Here is a 25,069-nt window from a genome sequence, read left to right as displayed (position 1 = left end):
TGAGATTGAGCCAGGGCGGTTGGAGGACAGCTCTAGGTTGGGTGGGATGTGGGGATGTGTGTCTGCCACCAGGCATCAGCTGCTCAAGATCCCAAGCAGAGCTGAGAACCAGATCGAGATTCAGACTCCTGTGCCCATTAGAAAATGAAAGCTGCTGCATGCACACAGGTGTTGCTCAGGGGCAGGATGCAGCCTCCTCCTTTAGAGACCTTAAGTCAGTTGCTGTGCTTTGGGTAATTAGCACAATTAAGCCTGATTTGGTTTGCTGCTCTCTCAGCTTTATCAAACACACTTTTTCTTAATAACGTACTTAGAGAAAGGGTTAAATACCTTCATGCTGCATTAAAACCACCCCCAGGTGCTCATGCCTTTACAGCTGTGCTGATAGACCTGCTGGCATCTGGAGGTTTTTGGTGGGATTAACTCTTGTTTTTCTGCTTGTTGGAACTAGATGGGACAACAAGACCCTATCCATCCCAGTAACGTAGGCAGCAGTTGCATGAGCAGCAGGAATAATCTGGACATCTCCCTCCTAGCTCTTACATTAACCCAGCTATAGAGATCTTGTCAAAGCTCACTGAGCTGGGTGAGTCTTCCCATTGAGTTCAGCCAGCTCTGAATAAGGACATTTTTCTTTTCTGTGTGTTACTTTTTTTTTTTTTTTAACCCATGCTCACTCTGGGGGAAAACGTGCTTAAACACAGACATGCTGAATTTGCATCAGTGCTGCTATTATCTCCCCAGTGGTGATGTGGCTCCAGGGAAGGCTTCATTCCCATTGGGACCGTGGGGGTGGCCAGGCCCAGTCCCCACCACCCTGAATTCAGGCAGACATTGTGGAGCCAGTGTGCATGTGGGCATTGATCTGGCTGTGTTCCTCATGCAAATGAGAGCAAAGGGAGCTTGGGAGAGGGAGTTGGGGCAAGAGGATGGGATCTTGGATGGACAAGAGGTAAAGACCTTCAGCTGCACCAGGGAAGTTCAGGCTGGATATTAAGAAAAATTTCTTCTCAGAAAGAGTGGTGGTTCACAGGCTGCCCAGGGAGTGGTGAGCTCACCATCCCTGGAGGTGTTCAAGAACCATGGAGATGTGGTACTGAGGGTCATGGTCAGTGGGCATGGTGGGGGTGGGCTGGCAGCTGGACTTGGTGGTCTTGGAGGTCTTTTCCAACCTTTATGATTCTATGATTTGCTTTGGTTTGGGGTTCCATTTGGGTGCCTACATCTGGTTTTCAGTTGCGTACCAAAACAGTAAGTTGTTCCTTAAAGAAATCCAGGGAACCCCAAGCACCTTGTGTAGCTGAATGGTTACTCCCTGTTTGCAGATAGAAACAGAACTTTTTGGTACACATCAGAGTTGCAGATAGAAACGGGACTTTTTGGTACACATCAGAGTTGAGAACACAGCTCACGTCCCTCACTGCTGCTCCTTTCTCCATCTCAGGGCCACCACATCCCCTGGCCACCAGCACCATTCAGTCAGTGTGTGTACTGAGGGGCCACAGAGCCCTGCAAAGGCCCTCATTTGCGGGCGGTTCAGGCTAACAGGTGAGCTCGGAGCATTGGCTGTGTTTTCCCCCACTGAGCACCATTCCATCTCCCATCCCTCCCTGCCTGCGAGCACAAAGGAGGGTGAGTCACCGCAGGGAACACTGTGTGCTCCCAGAGCGCAGCAGATGGGATCAGGGAGTCTGGTACAAATTGTCCTTTTTCATTCATTGAAACTCTCTTAACCCTCCTGAGGCTGTTCTCTGTATTGTTCATGAGCTGGAAATGAAGCTGCTCCTTCACTACGCAGGGTTTGCTGTGCCAGCCCTAGGTGTGACATTGCCCCTTGTTGTTATTAAAAAATGGTGAATGTTGCTAAAGTTTTCCTGTGAGTGTGTGTGTTGGCAGTGCCATTAATTCACTGGGTGAATTGTCTCCTTTCTTCGTGCTCCACCTTTCTCTGAATGCTCACAGAGTGCATCGAGCTGGAATTGATGTTTGCAGCACGTTGACTTTTGTAGCAGGAGGAAAATCAATAGAAGACTTCAATTTCTCTCTTCAGACTGAATCAGATAAACATTTTGAGCCAAAGTAACAGAATTTGTTGTGGGCTGAGGAGAAACAGTCAATCAAAATTATCCCAAACCCATGTTTTGGATTTCCGTCACAGTGACACGGTCAGGCTTTGCTCAATCCTGTTTCCTATAACAATGAGTCACAACACAAGTTTTCATTTTCAGTTCCTTCTGTATTAAATGGATGTGCACAGGGTACTACAAGGCCTTTGGGGATGTTGGCAGCCGGCTGCATTCCTTCCCCTTTTCCCTGCAGGATAACTTTTTTCCTACTTTTGGAGATATTCATTCATAAGTCTTGCATAACCACAGGCTGCAGGCTCTTGTCTGATGCGAGATTTGCTCTGGGTAGAACTTAGATTTTGCAATTAAATATTTTTTTTCTGCATAAATGCATGTGAATGGAAGTTTCCCAAGCTGCTTTTATGTTGTGATGTTTGCAGAAACACAAATCAGTGTTGGGGAGAAAGCTATGCTGGTGTTTACTCATTTCAGCCCTATTTTGATGTCTGAGCCAGGAAACTAAACCCCACATCCTGTGATCAATGGCAGATGAGCACCCAGCTTAGGAAAGAAATAGTGAAAAACCAGAATCCATCGCAACGAGTAGAATGAGTTAAAACCATTCCAAGCAATGGCCGGCTCTGGTGAAGTCACAACCTGCTGGCAGGGACTCTGCAAGGAGAAAAACATCTAAATCCATTGGATAAATTATCTGTTGCAAATTATTTCTCCAGCTCTAATTAGTAATCTTCATTTTACACAGTAGGCCTCTAATGACCTGCTTGACAACTATGATGCCTGATAGACAGTAGGGATTTGCATGAAAATGAGCGTTGTTTCCTCCCTTCGAAGCCATAAAACAGCAGCAGCAAGGATGCTCTGCTTTGCTGTGCAGAAGTGGGATAACCATGCAGTGAGCTCTGGGTGAAAGGAGATAATTCAGCTGTATGTGAGGAAATAGAGAAGGAAGGAGGCACTAATCTGAGCCAGAAATAATAGCACCCAGTGCACAAACAAGCCTAATCAGATCGGTTGCTAAGTGGAGTCATGTGAATAGCAGATGATGGAGCAGAAGCACAAGATAGAGCTCAATGAAAAAGCAGGGACCTGGCATGAAGAGGTCTTCCAGTGTTTTTTATGATTGAATTAACTTTTGCCTTTTTATAGGGAGGGTTTTTAAATTTTGGACCTGTTCCAAAAGTGTTATCGTGTCCTGTCTGCCCATGATTGACAGGGTTTGGCTCTTTCTCTGCCTTGTGTTTCCTGGATTCATACAGACGATGCTCTTGCCAGTCACTAGAGCTCAGATAAGGTTAAAAAGAGCAAGAGAAAATCAGGAGAAGACGAGAAGCCTGTCCCCCTGCAGCTCTAAGGGCTTCTTCCTTTCCCTGGAAGCTGCATGATTTTTGGTGATTTCAGCAGAGTTATTCCCAGTGCAGCGCAGCGCTTCTTGTGCTTTGACAGCTCAGTGCACCTGGAATTTATTACTTGACAAAAACTGGCAACTTCTCTCATCTGGGAAGGTTTTCTGGAAGCGGGGATTTCTCCTTCCTTGCCTTCTGGACAACTCGCTGCAGTGAATCCAGGAGCGGTCGGGGTAACTGGGATCAGGATCTGAATAACATCGCATCAATTCATGAAGAAAAATGCGGGTTTTAGTTGCTGGTCATCCCGTTCACTTTGATTTTTCATTTAGCGATTTGGCAAATGATCTCCCAGCACAAAAGATAGGAGATGGAAGAACCCACTTCCAGCTGCTTCCCCGCAGATTGATCCCACTCCTTTGTCATGCGTTGCTGATCTAAGTTCCTGCTAGATGGATGGACTGAGCACGTGACGTGTGTCATCTAGGTTGGCCTCTGCCCCCCCGGGCTGCTGGCAGGGCTCATTGCTGGGTGCGCGCCATCCCAAGCGAGCAGTGCAGCAGTGGCCACGGGTTTAGGACCTCACAAATTTTCTATCAAAACACAGGGGTTACTCTGGGGACCTGGGTGTACCCACAGGGCTGCAAGGAGGGCACGGGAAGACCCACCGCAAAATGAGGAGCCTCTTCTCAGAACGTGGGCATCAGGACTGGCTTCCCCACTGCATTGGAAGTGTTTTGATTTTGTTTCCTCTTCAGAACACAAACAGATTTTGAAATGTCAGAAGTTGCCATGAAACAAACTCGCTGTTTGCCAGCCAGCTCTCATTACGGGTCACGGCTAGCCCTTGCTTAAGCCACTTGAAGGCAGAAATTACACAGAAGACGACTCTGGCTCTGCACAGATTTGTGTGGAGAAATGTGACCTGTGGCCATCTCTTGAAACAATCTTAGCTCTTAGATTTATGACTTTCCATGTTCTGTCCCTCCTTACTCCCAGCAAATACGTGCAACACCATACCCTACGAATGCAGCGAGAAGAGAACTGCTGCAATGTGGCATGCAATGCGAGCATGGCAGTGCCCTCTGGTTCTCATCCCCAGGAGCAGGGGATGCCATCTGCTAATTTTTTTTTTTTACCAGGATCAAGGTTTAATCTTGGAGAAAATCGTAATTTCAGTGTCTGATACAGAACGTATTGACGCTGCTGAATACTTATAAATAAAGGACTTTTCTTCAAAATAATCAGTGCTGCTCTTGACCTGAATTCAGGCAGTTGGGTTTTTCATCCCCTCTCATCATGATTTTATTTACTTATCCCCATCACCGCATGGATTTTTCTGCAGTGACTAATTCTGAGGAGCGTAAGCTCGCCACTGAAAAGCAGCATCAGAAATGCATGGTTATCCAGGATAATAAGTGCCAACAGCACAAATCCTACAGCTGTGTGAGGGGGAAAATGACAGTCATCTGAATGTAAAACTGTTTGCATCCCTTCGTCACCCGAGCGCTTCTGCAAAAGAAAAACAATTCTTTTAAGGTGTCTAAGGAATAACATCATAAGGCAAAAACTTCCAAGTCACGGTTAAATTTCCTTTGTGGTGTCTGTAGCAGTCCCTCAAAAGGGTTTGCTCGGAGGATTTCTTAATTTTGCAAGGATAATGCAGGAAGCGATTGCGAGTGTGCTGAGTTAACGCACAGCTTGTTTTTCAGTGAGCTTTTCTCAGGCTGTCTGAACTCTGTCTGGTTTCCATTTTTACATCCGCATTTTGGTGCACTACGACAAATATTTCTGGTAGGTGCAAGGAAGCATTGCATTTTTTCCTTCAGGACTGAGATTTTGAATAATTACAACAAACTTGGAAGTTGTCTTAATAATGAGGGTCATCCTCTGAGGAGGAGAATTGCCTCATTCATTCCATTTTTTCCCAATATAATGTTTTAAGTATGGCATCTCCGTAACATTTGAAAGTTCTCAAGTGTTTGCAGCCTTGCAGTGCTTCTCTGCTGCACTTTTCAGGAAGGAAAAATGTTATGTGATTGTATTGGGCGCATCATGGTTCATCTCAGATATCTGAAAGAATCTGAAAAATCATTGCAGATCCCTTTACGGCAAGAAAAAAAATCGCATTCTTCTCGTAGAGAAAATAAATAAAGCTCTGATGTTTTGCCCACAGAAGATCTTCAAGCAGGGAAAGAAGAGCTCGCATTCCTTTGATAGCTTCTTCCTGTGTCATTAATTGCTACGATAATCCCATTGCCAAACTTCTTGGTATCTGAAAACCATTGCAGTTGTCGTGCAGCGGGGCTCATGTCTCCTGAACCCTCTCTACATGCATTCATGGGCTTTGCTTCTGCACAGCTGTGGGGATGGGAGCAGTTTCCAGCTCCGTTCGCTCATCTCAGGGCAGATGCTTCCAAAACGCAGAGAACTGGGCGCACGTGTTTCCAATTAGAGTAAGAAAAAATAATAATACATTTTTAGAGGTTTCCAGATTTAGGCCAAAGTGTTTATAAAACTGGTTTCAGCTTTTAAGAATGTATTTCCTGGCTTTGGAGCTAAGAGGAGCCCTGGAGTTCCTGGAGCTTGAGGGTGCAGAGCGGAGGCTGCTTCCAGCTGTGGGCAGCTCTGCTCAGGAGATGCGTTTGTATTGAGGTGTAGGAGCTAAAAAGCCCAAACTCCCCTCAAAATCACAGAGTAGGGAAGCAGGGTGGCGGATGGGGCCTGTCTCCTGGACACCAGTGTTGGGTTGCTCCGTGACCTACTCCATGTTTGGTCCAGTCTCATTGAAAATGACATACAAAAGAACCAGCCCATTTAGTCCAAATGGAATGGCTTCCAGTGTCGATATTTCAAATATATATCCTTTCTTTTTTCTCCTATTTCTTTTTTTGTGTCCTATGTGAGCAGTGAGAACCCATTTTGTGTTTTATTTTCCTCCATTTCGGCATCTATCTCCGTTCCCTGAAAGCTGCAGTTATTCCATAAAGCCAGTCACTCAAGTAAATAATAGTGATCTTACCCCATAAAGCTGCTGAAACTGTTGAAATACATTAAAATATTGGAGCGATCATTATTAATATAAATTACAAGAAAACAGAACATTAGCTGAATCCATTATAAAAGCAGGAAATCTTTTCCGAGTTGGTTTTAATTTCAGATAAATAACAGAAATCATTTTCCCGGGAACGTGAAGGATGGCTTCATAACATCAGCCTATCAAAAAGAATGCCCCATCGGCCCTGTTCCCTGCCAGCAAAGCACCGCTGTCTTTTCTTCAGATACAGGGGAAAGTACTGATAATGAACATTTCATAAAAGCACAGAGACCTCCATCAAAGGAAGAGATGCATAATGCGTTTCCAGAGTTGTTATAGGATTTGCCTTTACACGATTATTATTTGATGTTTAGGTTTGCTTGAGAGGAACATCTGAAAAAGATCTGCTAAGTCAAAGCCAGCACTTTTAAAAGGCACTTAATGAATTTTTCTTGCTGTGTTGATATTGAGAGGTGATTTATTTGTAGATCATCCCTCATATTTTTTTTTGTGCAAAGTGTTTGGGTTTTTCAAAATTCTATTAGTAAAATTACTTGTGCAGTAGTTTTGTTTTCCCATAGAGGCAATCCTGCAGGTGCTTCGCGTGTGTTGATTCAGCGCCTATGAATGAGGCTCATCTGCCCTCCCTGTACACTGGTTTTTTGCAGTCAGCGGTGACTCAGCACTGTGACACCAAGGCTTGGAGATGCCCTACAGGAACCTGGTGCTCAGCATCCCCATCCTTGGTACCCTTTGAGATGAACCCTTTGCGGTTCCCAAAATGCCCCCTTCTCTGAGCTGCAGGGAGACACATGATGCTATTTCGAAGCAATATTAAAATTTAGGAACCAAATCTTTTATTTCATCCCTAACTGTGACATTTTCCACTCATTAATTTCCTGTGGAATTCCTGTAAAATTTCATGAGAAATCACACGTGGGGAGAAGGGAATCACTCCACTGGGGGACAGCTTCCCCCACCCTGCCAGACCCATGCGGGGTGGCTGCAGCAACGCTCTGGTGATGGGTGATCCCTACATCCCCCTGGCAGTTCAATTTAATTGATGTAACATTAAGCTGTGTCACATCAGTATTAAAAATAAATGGCACAGAGCAGACATCGGATAATCAGGTAGGGAAAAGGTTTCTTTCTGATTTTCCTCCCAGTGTCTCTTTTCCTGCTGGAAGGCAGCGGGCAGCGCAGGGAATGTCACTGACTCATCGTGGCCACTCTGCCCAGCACATCCCCACCCTCGTTAGCAGCCAGGAGGTGATGAGGCTGTCGGGCGAGCTGACAGCTCGGTCCCTGGTTTTTACAGATCGCCTTTAGCAGCTGAAATCGTCAGACATTTTGGGTAGAAAGAGCAGAAATGAGTAATAGAGGTGTCTGATTAGAGCTGTAAAATTCATCCAAACCCAAAAGGATGCAGAGCCGCTCTGGAAACCCCACACAGAAATGTGAAGGCTTTATCAGGCACCGGGGTTGATTAGATTGTTGCCAGCAGTAATAAATCCATGTGCCACCATCCCAGTTGCCTCCAGAAAAGAAACACATTTATTTCATGGTGCTGGGACAGGCTGTGGGTGCCCCATCACTGGAGGTGCTGAAGGCCAGGCTCGTGGGGTCCTCGGGGGGGGGTGGCAACCAGCCCACAGCAAGGGTTGGAACTGGGTGGGATTTAAGGTCCCTTCCAACCCATTCTATAGGCTTCTCGCTAATGTTTGGCAACTTTCTAAGGAAACAGGAAAGCTGTGGGTAGAGCACCCCTTCTACCAAGTGCCCACCCAGTGCGGGGCTGCTGCTTCTTAAGGCCCCCACCTCCCTGGTCCCAACTTGGCCACATCCACGCTCAGCCCTGGGACTGACGGTGATGTCACCACAGCCCAAGCAGGCCACAGAAATCGGGTCAGCTTCTTCTGGTGTAAAGCAGCACTCCTTTGCTGAAGCCTGTGGAGTTAAAAGAGCACAAGAAAGACCAAAATTAGGTCAATCAGATGCACTGTTCCTTCTATGCAGCACTGTGACCCTCTTCTTCCTTCCCGTACTCCTCGCTGCACTCAAGTAGGTCAGGAGTACCTCTGCCAGGCAGCCGGGCCCACCCAGATCACTCTGAGATACTCCCCAGAACTGCAGAAAATCAGTCCCTTCCTGAGCACCAGCACCTGCTGAGAAAGGAACATTACTGAAACAATGGGAAATAAGGTCCAGCTTTGTATTCACACTGCCCAGGAGCACTGCCAGGGGCTGGCCTGGGGTCGGCAGAGCAGCGCGGGTGCAGAAAGGCCTCTGCGGTTATTTACCACTTGCAAGTGAATTAGTCATCTCCTCGCCATACCTGAGAAAGCAGATGCCACAAAATACCTTCAGTGCCATCTAGCTACTAAGCCACAGCGAGATGCACGTTGCAGGGAGCTCTGGCTGCCTTCAGGCCTGTGGTGGCATCCCGGGGCTCTCATCAGGATGATGATGAAAGCCATAGGGATAATTTGCAGCTGCAGAGAGCTCTGCTTCAAATGGATGTTTATCTGAAGTGCTGCAAAGCAAATTCCTTGGAAGGAAGGGGAAATAAATAATAAAAAATGCACACACCCCAAGCCCATAGGATTTGTCCTGCAGCTCATGAAGGTGCTTTGGTATGGCATGCGTCTCTGAACGCTGCCAATAGGGAACATTGGCACTTCCTGGCTTTGGCTTTTGTTTCACAAGGGTGAAACAAAAATGCATGAAAAGCAAAATATAATTAATTTCAAAAAGGGGTTGTTCTTACGGCGGGCTGTATTTTGGTGAGATATTCCATTCGCAGTGTAATTTGTCCAGATAAAACCTGTCTAGGAATGACCTAGACTTATGGTCTGGGTATGAGGTGCTAGAGGACACACATCCATGCTTGCTCCATGTCCCACAGCAGTGTTTGGCTATGGCTCAGCAGATGGGATGCAAACCTCCCCACCCTGATAGTGCTGGCTCAAATCTAGAGCAGGGTCCTGGTGGCTGGAGCCATTCCCCATATGACAAAGTGAACACTGGACCTCGGCACTGTGAGGTGGGTCATGGTGGGAACGTCCACGCATAACCCACAAGGAGACTTCTAGAAGATACCTAAAGCTTTCACCATGGAAGTTTCTACCATGGCAAAACGTGACAGCTCCAGCAACAAAGGGCTGCAACCCTCAGCTGTCCTCTGAGCCAGAATTACCGTGCAGACACTTAAATAAAAATGAGAGCGGTGCTTGGACCTGACACCACATCTCAATCCTGGCTGGTTTACACCTGCTGAGCACAGAGCTGACCCCAGGGCCAGATCTGGCCCATGGCTCCATTCTGGCAGCCACATTGATATAAAGGCATGTCAGTGTCAGTCACTGGCGGTGCCGCTGAACGCCAGATTTATCTTGCAATCTGCACCGGGAGGTAGGAACAGCTCCTGCTGCTCTTGCATGGGATAAATCAGGCACACACAGCCCCACAATTCAGAACGCACAGCGTCAGTATGGGGACCCACAGCCTGTGGGTGCCTACAGATGTTGATGCGCACCCTGCAAAGGAAGCACAGCTTTTGGGATCATAGCAGCAAAACCAACCCATTAGGCAACCACTGTGCCCATCCCTCCAAAAAATAATGCTGGCATCAGCCACAGTGGGTCCTGGCGATGGGAGCAGTCAAGTCAAGGCATTTTTCCACAGCCGAATGACTGGGTTGTCAGGCGTGTAAAGCGCAGTCGCTGAAATTGATTGTGGCCCTACGTGGGTAATTTCTACCAGTATCCTGTTATTGTGTTGAAACAGTAATGCATAATGTATGGCCGCGCATCCCTGCAATAAACATTTTACGTTTAATTTAGAAATCTCTGAGTCATTAGAAAAGTTCTCTCATTAGGTGGCACAAACCTTTGTGGAGTCAGCAATAGCAGAGTCTCAAAAAAAAAAAAAGTTAATGATGAAAGGAGTTGGAGTGGTGAATACCTGTGCTGGGAAGGGGAGAAGGGCCATGCTGGGCCCAGCTCGAGGGATACCTGTGCTCCCCAGAATGCAACCTCCCTGTGGCAGGACTTTGGAAAGCAGCCTACAGCTACGAGCTTTGTTATTGCTTTTCCCCAGGTTTTGCATCCTTGAACGCTACTTGGTGATGGTTCCTCTCCATGGACAAGGAAAGTTTTGGAAGATTTAAGAAAATAAAAGCACTGGGGAAAAGCAAAGCATTGAGATTCCAGTTGGCACACAGTGCTGCACCATGGAAGCTTGGGCACCCAATGCCATTCCCTGCCCTGTTCCCACCCTGGGCGTGTGCGGTGCCTCAGGCACCACCTCCCATCTCTGCGTTATTTATTCCATGAAGTATAAAATCACATGGAAGATATTTGAGGTTATCTGGATGTTGACATAAGTTAATCTCTCCTAAATTACTTCTGATTCATTTCTAAGAAACTTGGGCTCCTATGACCACATTTCCTTTACAGTCATCGGTGTATTTGGAATTACAAACAGAGAGGACATTATTTGCTTTGCAGGGAAGGATGCCAACTGTGAGTTTTGTCCAGGGATTTGACTCAGCTGCAAGAAGATCGTGCTGACGTACGTGAGTCCATAACAATTAATGACCATATTTGGGGGTTTATCACTGTATTGTGGGTCCGCATTGCTTTTTGGCAGAGCTAACGAACGCTGAGGTTGTGTATCTTTACATCCAGTAATTGCCTCCCCGTCCACACTAACTTTACAGAGATGCACTGTTTTTCAACATCCACGTAAGGCCTTGACCTGTACAATTCAATTTCAAACGGTAAAAATCCCCTGGTCACCATAGATGCTGGTGACAAACTAATGTGTTATGTTCCATAACCGTCTGCTCTGAGCACTGGCTTGACCTGTAAGTGTTCAGGATATAGCCTGACTAAAACGAGTTTTATTATTTTCCATTAGTGCCTGCCACAACAAAATCAACTGGCAGTCCACAGAGGAAATAAAAGTATTTTCCTCCTCTAGATAGCATCTGCTGCAAATGTAAACGGGCCTTTCCCAGCCCTCTCTTTCCTTCCATCACACCCAAGGATCCTCCACAAGGTTCACAAATTAAGGGTTTGCCCGGTGCTCTCCTCCTCCCCAGCAGCACCCCAGCTTTTTGTGACCCCCTGATGCCTTCCAAGCTGCCTTTCTTTGTGCTCCTCTCCTTCCCAAAAACTTCTTTCTTTTCTTAAGGCAAATCATTCAGTTAAAAAAAATCCCCCAGCATTAAAACCTTTCTCACGTTGTCTTGTCTCAGTAAAACAATGACATTTTCCCCTCTTTGATGCTCAGATCTAGCTCTGCAGGAAATTTTACTACCACGACTCTTTCATCTCTCTCCTGGTTTGAAGATAAATGATCCTTGGACTCTTCTGGACCTGCATAAATCACAAAAGCAATCTACTAAGAGAGCTGCCTGTGGCACTGACTTCAGCTAGAATTGAAAAGGACAGCCAAAAATATCCACGGAGCTTACACAGGAAGGAATCCAAACAATTCTTTGGGAGGAAGCAGGATGGCTTGGGGTTATCTTACACCCTGCGCTTCAAGTGATTTGGGAGGTGAAAGTATCCCATGCACCATTCTCTGCAACCGGGTGCAGAGGGCATCCCCATCCCAGGGAGCCTGCAGGCTGCAGCTGGGGCCAATGCCTTCCCATGAGCTGCGATGCAACGAGCTGCAGCGTGCAGCCTCTCCCGGGTGCCTCGTGCTTTCCCGTGGGTGGGACTGTGGGCTGTGAGCTATTTTTGCGTCTCCCCTCGCTTTCACCTGATTGCAACCGGATACCACAAGCCCCATCAGCCACGAGCGGGGCACTCTGCCTTGCTAATGTAACACACCATATGGTGATGGGCAAGGAGACAGAATTTTGGGCCGCCAGGCCAGCATTTGTTTTTTCCTTAAGAAAATTTTTAAAGCCATACTTGTGTTACTCAGAGCTCCTCGTAATTTGGGGACATCTGCAGAGATCATTCACAGTGTCATTCTTCATTAATGAAGGTGTTATCTTGAAACTGGAGTTAACACAGCTCCCCGTGATGCTCAGCTCCTTCCAGTCTGATGCATTGCTTCATGTCCCATTTCCAGTCGTACGATGATGATCCATGGCAAAATCATTTCAGAACATACACATACCCCGATATTTAACATAGTTATTTGCAACACCATCTCATCACTGATTCAGTGGCCACTCTACGGATGAGTTAAACAAGCATCCACCATGCGTAGCATATGTGCCTGTTGACTCTCAGGGACAAAACACGGGCGATGCCTTCCACTCCTCTCTCACTTCCTGGATTTGCACCCCTCTCTTCCCACCTGCCTTATTTAACTCTGATTACCTTCACTTGAGAGCTGTCCGAGCCTTCAGGCTGTGTGTGTCACTGAGTTGCTCTTGGTGGCCCTGACACAGCAAAGTTTGGACCAGACGACCCCTAGGGGTCCCTGCCAACCCCAACCAATTCCTCCATTCTGTGACTTTCTGATTTTGCGAAGGGGAAGTCTGAGATAATTCTCTGTTTTTCCATCCAGTGCCACTCTCATAGGCAGCATCTTGCTCTGTCACTCTCAGCTCTACTCCTGAGCTGCTCAAATCGACAATGCAAAGGCCCTTAGGTAAGCCTAGGGATTGGCATGCTGGGATATCTTTACCAAAGATGGTGGCTCAGGTCTGGTTTTCATGGCTGCTTCAGTTTTCCCCTTTTGTTTTCTGACTTGGAAAAACAGCAGAAGTATTTGTGTGGCATTTTCCACTCAAGGAGATGCTGACCTCATTTTGATTTCTTCCACCCATCCACGTGCAGGGATACCACCAAGAGAAAGGATCAGAGATACGCATGCAGATTTTTTTAGCAAACCGAGTGTGTTAATGTCATGGAAATATCTTCTCTCATCAGGTGATTTTCAATGACAAAAAAGCCACCAATGAGCTTCAAGGCCCATCCAATTGCTCATGGAAGGAGAAACAGTCACAACCGGCCCAGCCAGCAGCCAACACCAACTTCTATGGCTCAGGTAGGTGCAGTCCTGCAGCACCATGGTTGAGCTGTTCATTGCAGGGGAGTTGGACTAGATGACCTTTAAAGGTCCCTTCCTACTCAAACGATTCTATGATTGTATGATGATCCTGCATCCAGCTGCATGCTTGAGATTAACCCAACCCATCCCTATGGGCTCCAGAGTGCAGTTCTATGACAATTTCCTTTTTTCTTAACTCAAGAGGGGGATTACAAAACATACTGAAACATACTGTTTTTCATCCTTTAGTGCTTCCAGAACTTTGTGCTCATCTATCTTGTGTTATTTTTCTTTCTATTTGTGGTTTTGAGGTCATGGCTCCAGAAATGTTAACCCTTCAAGTGAAGTTCAGAGCCAAAACCAAATTCTTCACAGAGGAAATGACAGTATTTCAGCTATTGCCTCATAGCTGAAAAACATGGAAACGAGAGCACAGTAATTGATTTGTCTTGCTGATCAAAAGATGCCTCGGTGAAGTTATGTACTCATGGAAAATGCTGTGTGATAGAGTTGGGTGGATAGTGCAAACAAACACAAACTTTCCCACAAATATTTGCTTGTCTTAAATTAATCTGCTTGGCTCTGCTCAGGACTCTCCAGAGTTTATTTTCCACAAATATTCTTACAGCAGCTCATTGGCAAGAATACACACAGAATCCACTCAAGGTAATGTCTGAGGAAACTGTTTTTGAAGGTCCTTCTTAAGGTCAGCAGCCCTAAACCACTACTCTTCCCTTCCCCTTCATTTCCTTTCCCTTCCTTTCCCTTCCTTTCCCTTCCTTTCCCTTCCTTTCCCTTCCTTTCTGTTCCTTTTCCCACTTAGGAAACCAAGACCCCACTGCAGCAGTCTGTAACATGAATCCTCCAGGCAGTTTATATATAGCCAGGGAGAAGGGAACAGCATTATTTTGAGTTCATGAACTAGTCTTCATATTCCTTGCAGCAACCATAAGGCAGTTTGAGCTAGACTTGTGCATGCAGGACTGGGAGCATCTCCTCTCTTCCCCATGGTGCAGGAACCTTGCACTGCACAGCCTGAGACCTGAAGGGATGGCTTCATCTTGGTGCAGAATAAAATTTCTGTAACTCCCTTCCAAGTGAAAGAAGGCTCTGCATACATCAAAACATTTCATTTTTATTAAGACTCCTTTATTTTCCATTATTGTAATAGATAAGAAAGAAACTGGAAAGCCATTCCAGAGTGGAAAAAAAATATATTTCACAATGTTTTCTTTTTTTTTTTTTTTAACTTGCTTACCCTGTAGGAAACATGCATAGTTTTGAAAGCAGTTTGATGGAAGTACGCATTTCTCTGGGAAAGTGTTTCAAACTTCTCCCATCAGCACTATTAATAGTATTAGCACTTATTCGGGTATCTTAACCAGCGTTTCTCAAAGCACATTATGAAAGTATATCATTAGCTCTACTCCAGATCGATCTGTCTAAAGCTGAGCTGGAATGTTTTTAATTTGGCTTCTAAATCACCATTGCCAATATGCCTCTGTGAGTTACACTGGTACAGGCAGGAAATGAAACAATTTCTCATGATGTATGTCAAAATTAGCCAGCACGACCTGGCTGCAGCCCCCAGGACAGGACATCCACTGCACTGGGGATCAGGATATTCTTCTCTGTCACCCCATTCCTGCAGGGCCATGTGCAACTCTCTGCATTGCGCTTCTTTTTTCCTCCTTTTTCAGTCCTCTGGAAAAGCACCATGGCCTCCCGCTGCCGTTGGAGCAACGCCAGGCAAATAATTTCGGAACAGGAGATGGGACAGGGTGGCAGCAAAAACTGTAAGCATTTTTGCAGACTTGCTGCTTTAAAAGATGTTAAAAACTCTTCTGAATCATAGAATCATCAAGGTTGGAAAAGGCCTTCAAGATCATCTAGTCCAACCATCCATATACCACCAATATAACCCCACTAAACCATGTCCCTTAGTACAACAACTAAATGTTTCTACATCTCCAGGGACAGTGACTCAACCACCTCCCTGGGCAGCCGTTCCAGTACTGGACCACTCTTTCAGAGAACTTATTCTAAATATCCAAGCTGAACCTCCCCTGGCACAACTAAAGGCCATTCCCTCTCATCCTATCACTAGTTATATGGGAGAAGAGGCCGACCCCCACCTCGCCACAACGTCCTTTCAGGGAGTTGTAGGGAGTGATAAGGTCTCCCCTGAGCCTCCTCTTCTCCAGACAGAACCATCCCAGTTCCCTGAGCCACTCCCCATAAGACTTGTGCTCCAGACCCCTCACAGCATCGTTGCCCTTCTCTGGACATGCTCCAATCCCTCACTGTCTTTCTTGTAGTGAGGGGCCCAAAACTGAATACAGGTTTTTTTGTTTTTTTACCATCTTAAAAAAAAAATAAAAAAAATTAGTCATTGAATTTACAGAAAAGAATGATTCTTGCCAAACACGACAAGAGGTGGTTGTGATACTAGCAACCACCCTTTCAACATGAGATTTATGCAGGCATTGAATGGGGAAGGCAGAATGGCGTGTTTGTAAAGAACCTCTGCTTTTCATAGGTAGTTCCTTCCCCGGTGGCAGAACTCATGCTGAGAAGACCTGACTGCCCTTCCGGCAGCAGTAATGCAGTGATGCTATTCATAGCGAGAGGGAAAAACACCGGCTGATTTCTTTGTGTCATGATCTGCTAACCTCAGAGTTAACCTTGCTGGACGCAGATCTGTTAACTTCTACCATGCACTCCCCAATTAATCTACTGAAGGCTGGGACAGAAATAGCTCTCCACAGCTGTTATGAATTGATGTGTTCCCTGATGACACTTGGCACGGCTTTCAGAAAAAAAATCTTATTTTATTCTTTGCTATGAAGTTAACTTTATTATTTTATTTTTACTATTTTTAATGCTCTTTCTTTGCAGTCTGATGACATTAGGCTGCTCTGTTTTGCTCTGCCTGGAAAGGAAAGCAGACTTGCTACTTGAGGATGTACCATAATGGTAACTTCATCGCTGTTATTTTGGTTTTAGAAAAGGGAAGGGTGGGGGGAGCCTGCAGGGCACATGGCTCAGAGGGCATCGGGTTACCCTGAGCTCTCACTACAGTTTCCAGCTCTAGCAGGGAGGAGCAGACACTTCAATGCCCTCTGCCCTGCTTCAGTGCCTGAATGGAGCAGCGGGATCCGCCTGGGGCAGCACCCCGCAAACCTGCCCACACGCAGCACCACCTGCATCGGTGCGCGCTCAGAATGGAAATCCCCAAATGTGCAATCTGTAGAAATCAGCAGAATCGCCAGATCTGCAGAGCTACCTCTGCAAACCGAGGCTGTACGCAAGTACCAGGCAAGCACGGATCTTCAGAACCACGCTCAGTCACATGTCCCCCATCTTCCCCACACACATTTTGGGCTCCCATTCCTCACAGCCAGCTGTTGGGCTGTAGGACATTTAAGCACATGTTGAATGTCACATCCGTGGGGTAAAGATCTCATAGCGCTTTATGAACCTTGGTTAAAAAATTAACTTAGTTACCAAGAATTAGGTGGTGGTTTTGGGGTTTATGAGCACTCTTTCTGTCTGTGTCAAACCAGAGGAAGGGGAGGAGGTGGCTGAGTCTTCATAACAACAGGTTATGACTTTTATACAGGGGCTGAAAAGTTAAGGTTAGGTGTGAAGTAAACCATAGTTACAGAAAACAAAGCACAGAAAGGTGTTTAAGGTGACAACAGCGGCAGCAGAACCCACACACGGTGATTTGGTGGCACAAGGAATGCCCATGGTAGGATGCTTCAGGCACAGCTGCTGTGCCAGCCCCACAGCAGCCCCATTCCCCCACCACCAGCGTAATGCTGATAGGTTTCGTTTTCTTCTCCATAATCTCCAGTGCTGCCTTCATTCAGAACAAATGAAAGCTCTGAGTGCCTCCCCAGGCTCCAAACAACTTGTGTTTTCTCATCTCTGCCCCCTGCTCCACACATTACTCTTCTGCTTGTCTTCCCTCGCCCTGCATCCAGGGGAGAGATTACAAGTTGCACCATCAGCAGCCAAGCAAGGTCTAAGCCACAAGGAAAGATCTGAGTCATCTCCCCGAGAGAGTATTTTAGCCATACATCATTGTTTGTTTTCAGGCAAACCAGTACAATTATGCAACATAAATTCTTTTAAAGCATTTGGGACTTCAGTTCAATTTAAAATCCTGTAGGTTTTATGGCCAGAATGAGTGATTACAAAGTGTGTGCATACAAATGAAGGCTGGGGAAGAAGCACACGGGGATGGAAGGGCGCATGCAGCCCCGTGTACACTGCAGCAAAGATGGGAGAGCTGAGGAGCCCGTGCTGGAGGCAGTTGTGGTGTGTAAGGCTCCAGAGCACTGTTTTGCTCTCTCGGTGCTGTGAGTATTTTCTGTGACTGCGATCTCCTGCAAACACTTTTCCACTGGCTTCATAGATCCGGGTGACTGCCTGGATTACCTCCTGATTTATGCTGGCTAAATGGGGATGAGAATCTGATCTATTTAAAAACAAGACTCTATCATGGCAGGAATAGAGGGAGACATTAAAATGTCTCCAACCTGAGTAATTTATCACCCCAGGAACGTGCTGAGCAGGGGCTTGAGGCTCAGACACAGCCCTTGGGCAGGAAGGACGGGCTGTGAGGATGTGGCCGCTGTGTCACCGGGTTCCATGGGGAAATCAGAGCCACCGCTGAGCTGCCTTCAGCACCGCCCTCTGCCTCCTCTCCCTCTCGAGGTAGGACCACACCACCACCACTCAGAGACCACTGTGTCGTGGGTGAGGTCCCAGAGCAATGAGCAGAAAGCAAAGGAGAAGTGCCCAAAGCTCTGCTTCGTGTGCTTTTTCAAAACAAATAATTCAGAGCTTTCAGTGCCGGTACCTAGTTGTTTATTTCTCCTTCCATATAGAGAAGTCTACAGTATTTTTTTCTTATTTAAGGGAGTATACAGATAGGTTTGTGTCTCCTCGTTCCATTTTTACTTACATAGATGTAAATTCCATAGCAGCAGGGGGAATTATTGACAGCAGATACTGGGATGATCCAAGGCCAGACTCTGACCTATTGATTTTGCCAAGATTGCACAGGACGTATGTAGCTTGTTGCAAAATACAGTCTTTGTTTGTTTTGTTTATTGCTCAATATATAACAGTGTGGACTAAAGAACAAAGCCAGACTGCAGAAATGCCCGAGGATTTCTCTTTAATTGAAATCAGGACTGGGAACATCCTTGTAAATCAAGAGCAGCCAGCCTTTGAGAAAATGCACCGCTTTTCCAAAGTTTACATTCAAATGGGATTTAGCTTTAACTCTTCACCTCTCACTGCTCAGCTAAATAATCTCTAATGATTTCTCTGGAGCCTCAATAGTTTGAAAACTCTTGTGCACAACAGATGCTGGGTAGGATCCTTATTTCTACTGTAAACAGTGATGAAGAAAAATCAAATCTAGGTAAAAATTAGAGACATTCTTGGCATCAGCATAAACCTATATTCTTGAAAAGCTGGATGCTCTTCCAAATCAGGATTTTGGTTCAGTCCATTAAAAACCTGCTGGCTCACCTTGTAAAATTATGACCTACATCTGCATTTTACTGGAGAGCGATGGTGCATTAGGTGAACTTTTAATCCAGAACTCTGCAGCTGCGGTGCCATAGGAGCATCCAACCCCAAATTCCACCACAGGTTGGCCCCAGCCTTGCTCAGTGCCCCAGCCCCAGCTGAAGCAAGCCAACCGCCACCAGCAGAGCAGTTCTGCAGCTCTCGTGTCCCCAGTGGAGCCCCTTCCTTCCCACGTTGGAACTCCCCATGTGTTATAAAACATCCAAACAGTGCTCTGCTCAGCTGAAGATTTCACAATGGGACTTGACTTCTTCATCTTTGTTTTTCCAAACCCACATTTTCAGAGGCTCTCGTTTCAGTGTGTTTATTGGATTGAGATGTCTCCTAATTATTTATAACAAAAGAGCTCATCCTTCCAGCTCATTGTAAATGGGCAGCGCACTAAATGCTAAGTTAGCAGCAGCGGGCTGCAAGAGGATCAAGCTATTAAGATTAATGCAACAAATTTGAATTCTTCCATCCCCACCCTCCAGTAACCCATCGGCGTGTGTGGCTGGGAAGGAAAAGAAAGAGCTTCTCTGCTCCAGAATAATAGCAAGCACTAGTGGAGAGGAAAAAGGAAAGCCCTGTTTATCCCTAGCAGGAAGATAATTGATCTCCAGCCTGCACACAACCGGTCTCAGAGCAGCCGGGAGCTGCACAGAAGAGCCTGTAGCTAACCAGAGCCCAACCAGCCTGTCAGACAAAAGCTTTATAGGGACACCAGGGAGAACAAAAGTAGCACATTTCGTTCCTTCGCCATAAATCTCCCATCTTTATTGTGCGGAGACGCCAGCTTCGAGCACGCCGCGTTTCAGTGCGGGGTTACCCCGGCTGCTCTCGGGGTGCTCAGACGGCTCCCGGGCTCCGGCTCCATCACTCTCCCTTTTATGTGCACTGGAGGTAATAAAACAACCATTTCTAAATTTAACTAGCATTGCATAATGCAGCTATTTATTATGTAAAGCTGCTGTTTACAATGCCTGGAATATTGATCACTATAAAAAATGCAATGCAGCGAGAGCTCGTATAAATTACTGTTACTGTTTTCCTTTCTTTTTGCTTAAAGGATCAATCAAAGGTCTAATTTGTTCTCATGAATTCACCCCTGCGTAGCATGCAAAGCACCAGGCAGCGTGTTGTTTACTGTCATTCAGGCTTGCGTGCAGCACTCAGCTCAGAGCCTGGCAGAGGATATGTAAAGATGACAATTTGTTCATTATCTGAACCATTGGAAAAGGCAAATAAAGCACACTAACCTGCTTTATTTCAAATCAGGTCAATTTTTTTTTTTTTCTCCCTCAGCTATAAAGCAGCAGTGGCAAGCACTTAAAAATTCCAGCTTTATGGCTGTATATCATCATTATCACCTACAGTACATTATGAATAGGTGTTTTCTTACAATAGCACTGAGAAAATGAAAGATGCTCTCCTATTCTTCAGGCCTTTTGGGGGTAGAAAGGAGGATGGAAAAAGAGAATTAAATATTAACAGAGCGAACAGATCACTAAACAAAAAACAATTAAATAGCACAGCATCCATCCGACAATAACACCAAATCATGATGCAACTGCTGAGCGTGGGGTGACATACTAATCATGGATTAAAGGGACTGATTTGTGTCTCAGGAGTATTCATGGGCAAAACCTGATATGTGGAAACTGAACTCAGGGAAATGCGTTTTGTGGGAAACATGAGGTTGTACTGGTGTCTGTGCAAAATGGTGATGGCTTTTCTTAACTGTGCCTTAGGGAGAGAGGAAATATTTATCATTTTTTCACTTATTTTCTTTTTCCAGGAGGTTGTTTTCCTCCTCTCTACGCAACCTTTTTTCTTTCAGTTACTCCAGCTCAGAGTGTAGGAAAAGAAGAAATGCTAATGGACCAAATTATGGCCCAGAGCAACGAGGCCACCAATGACTTCAGCATCACTGAGGAGGCCACTGCTGATGTCTGACGTGCAAGTATCAGAGAGCAGTCTGACACAGCAAACTGGTTTCTTTTCCCCATTTTACAATTTGGAAAGTCCCCGATCCCCGTCTGACATTAAGCAGCAGTGTTGCTGCAGGACTGGTTGCTAACATGGAGATCAGTCTTCTCCATCGGCCTCTGAGCTGCATCTTCCATTCGGCACAGTGAAAAACCCAGTGCGAAGGCAGCACGTTGCTATGATCTTGATGGAGCTTGTACTTTAAAGTTCAAAGGAGCTTAAACAGTGGGAAAGCCCCTGTGGAAAATCCAGTGTTTTCATGTGCAAGTCAGGTTTTCAGTCATGTATCACTTGTTGTTATTTTCAGTGGCTGGTGTTTCATTTCTGCACAGAAGCAAATGTAAAAAAGCAAGCGAGCAATTTATAATGGACTAATCGATGCCGGTGGTGGATTCGCTGGTGCCTGTGCACTTAGCCTTGCCGATGATCAGAAATTTCTCTTGAGGGCAGCATTTCTTACAGAGATGGATGGCTTTATTTTCCATCTTCCAAATGTTTACTGGCACAGCCAGACCCGCTCCAGGCCCGCTGCTGGCAGAGCAGGGGCATCACGAGCAGGGGGAGCAGCCCAGAACACGGCCACCATCCCCTTCCCACTGGGACCAGGACCCGGCTGCCTTCTCAGAAGCATGTACCTAAACCAGGTAACAAATGCAGCTGGGGATGGCTGATTAGCTGTACGACCATTAGCAAATGATGAGGATTTAACTCTCCTGTGACCTGACCATGTGAAGAATATAGCTGAGGTTGAAAAGAAAGTGATGGTGAGCAGAGGACTGAAGAAATGAAGCTGTGTGAATGAGACTGGAGCAGGAGCAAAGGGAGTTCCTGCAGGGAGCAGTCCCAGAAACCTGGATATTACACAGGATAAGCTGAGGAGCTTTGCATCAAGGAAACCTCACAAAACTCCATGCCAGGCGGGATGCCAGGAGCTCAGTGTTTATCAACAAAGCCGTGGAGACAGTTGTATGTAGAGCTAGCCTAACACCCGAGCTCCAAAATAGGCGCTTCTGAAAGCACGCTGAGATAAACCCAGGCCATTTTTGGAAGATAGCCTCTTCTTTTTCCCCTCTGGTTAGCTCCAGACTGTCTGGAAACTGATTTTCATCTTCCCTATGTGACTGTAAATCAGAAGCAAAGGCAAGAAGGTGGCATGGTACTAGGCTGGGATGCTCGAGAGCTGTCCTTTTAGTTAATATGAAAGGACATAAAGGAGAGGTCATCGTGCAACTCCATGTGTACTGTAACTTGTCCTCATGGCCTCTCCTGTTCCTTCTACGCCAGGGCTCTGTTCCCAGCTGCAGTGCTCTGTGCTCTCTTGGGCGAAGTGACATAGGTCCTTATTTTCAGGATGACAGAAAAAGAGCTGCAGATAACATCTCAAAGCCTGCCGCCTCCCCCTCTGCTCTGCAAGTAAACATCCTCGCTCAGGTGTGCCTTTACCATATCAATAGCTGCTTCCTTTTCAGTAATCACCAGGTTATTGCTAAAGAAATTGCAGCAGTGCTAATAGCCAGTGACCCATAAATGCAATACAGCACCAAAGGTCACGGAGTTATCTCATGCAACCAACTCCCTTTTGATGAATTGGTACTGTTCCCTGGAATATTCTTACAGTGATTTTAAGAGTCATAACATCTTACCACGTGCTGCACCAGCTCTCTGACATGCAGCTAAAAATAGCAAGTGCTGCAAAGCCTGGGAGAGCAGCTTCCAGCTCAGCCCCAAGCTGAAAATCCCTGCTGCTCGCATCACTGTTTTGATTTCAGCACACCTTGAACACAAGGTTAAACCAAGAGGGTTGGGTACGAGTCCATAGCAGGCAGGGGACAGGTACAAGGAGGGTGAGGGCGAGATGCTCTGAGCTTTTTGTCTGATTCCTGAGGAAACTGAGATGCCTGGGCCATTTTACTGTGCTTCAGTGACTTCCCTCAGGCCCAGCCCTGGGTTTGGCCAGGATGACCTTGCAGTGGGTCATGGGGTGAGGATGGGGCTCTGCCACGGTTACATTTCAGAGCTGGACTGCCAGCTTGCAACATGTTGGGTACTGCACAGCGTAGGCAGAGTGAGCACGCTACCATTTGCTGGGGATTTATGTACCCAGATTAGCTTTCTCCTGCCTAGTTCCTTTTCCTTTTTTTTTTTTTTTAAAAAGGATTGTAAAAATTTAGATGATGTTTTTGAAAGTATCTTGTGTCTTGTGTTGTGTTTGATGGACCCAAGGCAAAAAAGCAGTCCTCTGCTTCAATCCATTCTGAGGAAATTTTAATCTGCACACCCAGGTTTTCTAAGAGAGAAAAGTGCCAGGGTGGGTCCTGCTGGGGGCACTGCAGAGTGATTGGCACGCTGAGTCCCAGAAGCTGGAGAACCCGACAAATCCCAGCTTCTGTTTATTTTCCCCTAAGGATCCACAACAGCATTTGGAGTTGCTGTCAGATGCACGTGTTCCAGCAAGCTGGCCCCAGTGGGTGAGGAGTTCCATGGGTCATCAGAGGGCATCCCTGAGGCTCTCAGTGCCCAAACCCTTGGGTTAGATCAACAAAGCCATGAGCAGGGTTCCTTGATTCCATGCATCTGTTAGCACTGTATCGAGCCTATGGGCACTGGCGCTGCTGCGAGGAGAGGTTGCAGCCTGGGCTGTGTATGAGGAACTGTGCCTCCTGACCCCTTGGCATGGCCCTGGTCCTTCTGCAGGGCCAGCAGCTTAGCAACTCAAATAAAAAAAAAAAAACATAAAAAAAGAATGAGCAAAATAAACACATAAATAAACACGGATCCTCGAGACGCAAATTAAGGCCATACTGCAGGAGAAATGGAATGCAAAGAATGCAAACAGCCAAAGACACAAACAAGCAACAAAAGAAAATCAATTATTTTTTTGAGGAAGTCACAGACGAGCAAACAAAACACAGAGCTCCTCCAGCCTGCAGTGCCTGCGGTGCCATCCCAGCTCATGGGGCTCGGCCTGGGCTTCCCCTGGATCTCCTCTCCCTCTCTGCCCTGTGGCTCACTTAGATTAAAATGATTTCATTGAGACATGTTGCTTTGTGTGATGGGCCTGGTACCATTTTTTTTTTTTTTTAAGCCAAACTCTCCGAAGGATGAAGTTTTCCTTTTCCTCCTAGCACCCACTTCAGAAGCAGCTAAGTTGCCCTCTCCTTGGTTGGGCGCGTGTATTCCAAGATCTCACTGCACCATGTGAAACACAGACAGGATGGCTGACCTGTTGTGAGGAGCTCGTGAAGTCACCAGCGTCAGCTCCACGAGGGTGAAAGCAAACCACAGAAGGGGAAGGGGCCCGGAGCGGCGGGATCCGGCCCTCACGGACTGCCCTTCTGCTTTATGGCCTTTGTTTCTCTCCTTGCAGACTAATTACTCCCACCCACCCTGCAGAGCTGCACGTGGCCACGTGATCTCTGTGCCATGAATTATAGATGCCCGACATATCGCATCCAGCTATGATTATTTTTTCCACAAGCAAGCCAGGCATTATGAAGAGGACCCATTGCACGCATAACATTCTCCATCTTGGGCGCAGGACTGGGGTGGCACAGCAGGCAATGCAAATATCGATGCGGGCGCTGTGTTTTTAGGGAAGATGATGGACTTAGCGTGTGGACAGCCTGGAGATGCTCCACTTAGGGCTGTGGGGGGGGGCACGTGGGGCCGCTGGAAGCACTGAGCAGCAGCCCCCACTCCCGCGCCAGCGGCCTCCCCTCACCGCGAGGCGGGAGAGCCGGCCCCGCCCCCGCCCTTTTTTTTGTATGCGCCTCTCTTCGGAGCTGGCGGCAGCGCGCCGCGGGCTGCGCCTCTCTTCTAGATCGGCGGTACCGCCGCCAGCAGCCGGGCAATGCCCGCGCGCCGCGGGTGACGTCACCGTGTTATTGACTTTCCAAGTCTGAATGACTGAGCACCCGGGAGGGGGCGGGGAGGCCGCGCCGCGCGGCGCCCGGCCAGGCGGAAATGGGCGCGAGCGGAGGAGCGGGGGAAGGGCGCGCGGCCGC

The 25,069-nt window shown here is 46.8% G+C and overlaps 1 long non-coding RNA gene across 11 annotated transcripts in view; it reads left to right on the top strand.

The window, feature by feature from the left end:
• Nucleotides 1-25,069, top strand: part of LOC110398168 — a 210,490-nt gene that overhangs the window by 168,916 nt on the left and 16,505 nt on the right. For 5 of the 11 annotated variants that reach the window (XR_002438231.1, XR_002438236.1, XR_002438230.1 and 2 more), the window contains 5 exons: nucleotides 10,976-11,043; nucleotides 13,367-13,484; nucleotides 15,188-15,283; nucleotides 16,386-16,463; nucleotides 20,875-25,008. This is a non-coding gene — a long non-coding RNA (uncharacterized LOC110398168). Of the gene's footprint in view, nucleotides 1-10,975; nucleotides 11,044-13,366; nucleotides 13,485-15,187; nucleotides 15,284-16,385; nucleotides 16,464-20,874; nucleotides 25,010-25,069 lie in introns of those variants that run through there. The other 6 variants (XR_002438240.1, XR_002438233.1, XR_002438237.1 and 3 more) reach the window with 5 other exon arrangements.

The sequence above is a fragment of the Numida meleagris genome, chromosome 4 (genome assembly GCF_002078875.1).
Source record: "Numida meleagris isolate 19003 breed g44 Domestic line chromosome 4, NumMel1.0, whole genome shotgun sequence".
In the NCBI taxonomy this organism is placed as follows: Eukaryota; Metazoa; Chordata; class Aves; order Galliformes; family Numididae; genus Numida; species Numida meleagris.
The sequence above is the reverse complement of the archived record's forward strand: the minus strand, read 5'-3'. Positions and strand labels throughout refer to the sequence as shown.